We start from the raw sequence: 5,281 nt of genomic DNA on the forward strand, positions 1-5,281 counted from the left end.
ACCATGCTCAGGATAATGATAACTCAATTAATTGATGAAGATTTAATAATGCCCCAACCCTTGAATAATAATAAAGGAATCTTTTAAATATTTAAAGTTTAAACTCCATGACTGGAAAAAAGGATTAATTAATAGGGTGGTTATATTAATTAAATGTGGGGAGAAAACGATGGAGTGATGAAGATTTGTGAATACAAAGTATACAGTAAAGAGTTGAATGCTTCAGAAAGTTATTAAAAGTTGTTGAAAGAGATGATAAAAAAGTTTTTCAGTATTAATAGAATTCAAACTATTAATAAATGAATGCTTAACTAAAAATAATAAAATTTATTAATGAGATTGCTGAATAATATCTGATTCAGAATCTCTATACACACAAATTATTTAAAATACTTATAACTTAATAATCATCAGTCACTCTGAATAAAATCTTATAATCACAACAATTAAAAGATGCTTCTTCTGATCAGAATATTATCAGAATATTTATTAATTTATGAGAAACTGTAATATTTATAAATCAGCTAACTCATGAAAGACTTGATAACAGAACTTACTGAAGACACTGTCAATTTCTGATCAGCTCTGATGTGAGATTTTAATAAATTTTATCACTGAACTATCTGAATCAGAGGACTGCATGAATATAATAATTGTGACAGATCAACTTACAAAAAGAGTGATTTTTGAACCCTGCATGACAATAACAGCAAATTTAATTGCAGAAATGTTCATCTGATCAGTCTACTGACACTATAATTTACTGAATGCAATTGTATCAGACTGAAGATTACAGTTTGTTAAAATAATATGAAAGAGAATCTGTCAACTTCTGTATATAATCTGCAGACTTTCAACTGCATGATATTTAGAAACAGATGAATTGACAGAGAGAATAAATCAGATTCTTGAAATATTTCTATAAAAGTATATTAATCACATGCAATCAGACTGAAAACATTAACTTTCAATAGAAGAACTAATAATCAATAATTGAGAAGTAAAATTAACTGGATTCTCACTCTTCTTTCTTATCTATGAGTATAATATCAAATTATTCAAACTGACAGAGAAGCTCTCAAGTTTGACAACAGAAGATTATTAAAGTCTGATACAGTAAGAAGAAACAATAATTAAAAAACTTTGAGATGCACAGAAGACTGTACAGACTGCTATTATTATTATTCAGAAATTATAGAAATGATATATAAATTAAAAGTGGGAGATGTTCTACAGCTACAGAATAGAAAATAAGATCTGACTAAATTTCTAAAATATAAGAACAGACAGATTAAGTAAGAAACTTGATAAAGAATATCAAGTACACAGTTATTAAAGTTATCAGATCATATGCTTATCATCTTAACATTTCTTCAGAAATTCATAATGTATTTAATATTCAGCTTTTCAACTGACATTCAAGAACTTTTTCTCTTCACAAATTGTACATGAGTCCCAGCTACTGTTGACACTAGTTGATAATGAGTATGAAGATGATGAACATGAGAAATGGAAGATTGAAAATATTATTAATAAAAAGAGAATAAACATTTAATGAAGATACTTGATGAAATGAACTGAATGGAACTGATCTATATAGAAGTTCACTAGAATATTAGAGAACACAACTGTATTGAACTGATGAGAGTCTCAAAAGCAATCAGAAAGCATTATAAATAATACTCAAGCATTAACTTAAGAAAAAGATAATGTGACAGACTGATGTCTGATAGAAAATTCTTAATAAATCATCAGACTTAACAACTCAGTAATCTTCTGATCACATTCAACAGCTCACAACAGTACTTATTAATAGCTGATGTGTTCAATCAATCAGATTTTCAATCAAGATCCACTAGTTTATTCTCACTTTCATAAAAGCACACACACTTTGGCACCATTCTCTTTCTCTTTTTCTTTCTTTTCTTAAGCAATTCTTCTTGTTAATAGAGCATAGATTAGTTAGTGAAACAAATTCTAACATCTACTGCTTACATAAACTAATGAGAATGCCACACATCACATTGCTTTCTGCATGCAAGAAGAACACTCAGAACATTATTAAACAGCAGAGAAAGTATTCAAACACTTGAAGAAAATTTATGAGAACTTAAACAAGCTTCTCAATGCAAAGAATGACTATCATTAACTGATTATGAGAAACAATAATAATTATCACAAATTTATTATCAAGTTTCTGCACTTGACAAGAAAAGCAGAAATATTCAAGAAAGATTACAAGAATAACTTTATAAACAAGTTATCTTATAAAATGCAGAAAGCAGTAGCTGCTGTTCATATTATTATCAGAATCTTTAATAAATTTTAGAAAATCTGCTTGTGCACTGCTCACACTCTGAAGAGAATTTAGATCATCATTAACTGCTGAAATTCTGCTGAAACAGCTGCTTATAATACAGAATAGCAAATTAAAAGTTCTGTGTTCAGATGTGAGAGCATCACAATCTCAATTCTTGAGAATAAGAACTGACTGAGATCAATTGTGTATCACAATTGCAAAGATCTCAGTCACATGAAGCACAATTGTCTATATAAAAACAAGACATCTACAGAAATTCAGAAGTTGAAACTCAATAATGAAGACAATCAGCTGAAAAAAAAGCAAGTCTAGAAGAAGTCTTTATTCTGAGCAGAAAAATATTATTAGAGAAGCTGAATTTAAGCAACTTAATGAAAGAACAGTCATTTCTTATATGTAGTAAATTAGTATTGAATGAAGTTGCAATCTCAATCAATTCTCTTATTAATACTGGAGCAAACAATTCAATTTTTATTGACACACAATTAGTAATGAACATGACTCAAATCTACAGTAAAATATCCACTGATTATTGAAGATGTGCAGTATCAGAGATTTTAATAAAAATATCAGATTACTCATCACATATTTTGTCTTCTTTCATCTGTAATTGAACAGCTGTCAATTTGAAAATGTCTTTATGCTGATTGCTAATTTGAAACAACATTTCTTAATTATTAAATAAAAATGACTGACAGATTATAATATCTGCTTGAATGTGACTGATTGAAGATTGCTCTAACTGAAGAAGTCTTCAGTAAAGAATGCTGTGCTGACAGTGATATTAAAATTAGTATTATGAAAAATTCTATAGTGATTCAAACTGAACCCACAGCATCAAGAGAAAGCAGACTGTCAAGATAAATTAATAGAACTTGAGATTACACATGAGTGATGAAACTGCTGAGAAGAATACAGACAATTAAAGAAAAATCCTGCTGATGAGATTTATATTTTAGATTAATTAAAAATATCTCAAGAAATATTGAAAAAGCAAAATAATCAGTGCTCTCATTAATATAAGATGATAAATATGATATTTATTAATACAGCAGTATATTATCAACACATGAGAAAGATATCTGATAGCTGTTACATGACTTCACTTCAGAAAATTGACAGACTAATAAATAAAAAGTGAAAAGACATTAATGAAGTGAATAAAGATGATAAGAAGACTGATATTAATGAAAAGCTTTTAAAAATCTATAAGCAATTTTAAGATGTGTTCTCAAAAAAGATCTCAGATCAGTTGTCACTGTACTATAAGAGAATAAACTACAAGATTAATCTTCTATCTGAAGCAGATCTGAACAGGAATATAGACTGAGCATCACTGTACAAAATGAGTATGAAAAAACTAAAAACAGTTAAGAAATACTTGAAGATAAATCTGAAAAAGAGATTTATTATAACAACAACTGCACTCTTCATATTATTAATTTTCATTATATATAATGAAGCAAAACTGTGCTTCTGTGTTGATTTTCACAAGTTAAATGCAATCTCAAAACATGATCAATATCTCCTCCTCTTGATTGATGAGCTGATGGATTGATTGAATGGAGTAAAATATTTCATCAAGCTCAACATCTATCAAGAATTTCACAGAATTTATATGAGTGAGAAATTAGAAAACTTGACCAGTTTCCAAACACAGTACAGATTATTTAAATATTATATAATTTTATTTGAACTCACAAATGAATCTGAAGTCTTTCAGTGATACATTAATTCAATCTTCTTTAATTATCTGAATAATTTTATAATGGGATTTGTGGATGATCTGTTGATTTACAGTAAAATCAAGAAGAAGCATGAGAAGCAGATGAAAAAGATTTTACAATAATTAAGAGAAGCTGAGCTACAGATTAGTATTAATAAGAATAAATTCAGTGTGCAGCACATCAAATACTTAGAATTCATTATTATTATAGAAGACATTGAGATGAATTCAGAAAAGACAGCTGTTATCATCAAGTGAATTGAATCATTAATAATTTAAAAAGTATTATTATTCTTGAGATTCTGCAATTTCTACTGCTGTTTTATAAAGTTTTACAGTTATATAGTCAAGCTTCTTTATCAACTTATTAAAAAGAAATCAGTCTTTTGTTTGAAGCAGCAATTGTCAGACAGTTTTTAATAAGCTGAAGAAAATGCTCATCAGTGCTTCAGTACTGCATCACTATAACTCAAATCAGAAAACAAGAATTGAGACTGATTTATTGAATGAGACAATTACTGAAGTTTTATCACAATAGTTTGAGAATAAATAATGATATTCAGTAACATTCTACTCCTCTTTAATGAGTGCACTGGAAAGAAATTATGAAATACATGACAAGAAAATGTTGACAGTAGTGTGTGCTCTGACAGAATGACAAGTTGAACTGAAAGAACTGCAGTGAAAAGAAAGACTTCAAATTCTTATAAATTACTGAATGTTGAAGTATTTTATAATAATTAAGAAGCTGAACATCAGACAGATCTATTAAGCTGAATTTCTTTCATATTTTTATTTCAAGATCAAGTATTAATCAGATAAGAAGAACACACTGACAGATGCTCTCAGTTAATCTGAAATAAGAGTTAAAACAGACAAGCTAAAAATATAAATTCTGCTTAAACTGAAATACTTAAATTTGAGAATCAGAACTGAACTGGAGAACAAGCAGTTAAGAGAGACAGTGCAGATGACAAGAGAATCAGAAATTACAGTACAGTTAAATAAAATTAAAGAAACAGATCAAACAGCTGTTGACTGAGTTGTTGTAGTCAATTAAATTACAGAATTACTGAAGCTTCTGCAATTGAAGACTAGCTGAGAGAAGAAATCATGAAGTCTGACAAGTGAAGATTTTTTATATTATAAAGATTAATTAATAATTCTTACTGAAGAGAATTCATTTCTACTGACACAGTTAATTAAGAAAACTCATGAGCAGTCATCAGTAACTC

This window comes from Uncinocarpus reesii, genomic scaffold, assembly GCF_000003515.1.
Source record: "Uncinocarpus reesii 1704 scaffold_5 genomic scaffold, whole genome shotgun sequence".
Classification (NCBI taxonomy): Eukaryota; Fungi; Ascomycota; class Eurotiomycetes; order Onygenales; family Onygenaceae; genus Uncinocarpus; species Uncinocarpus reesii.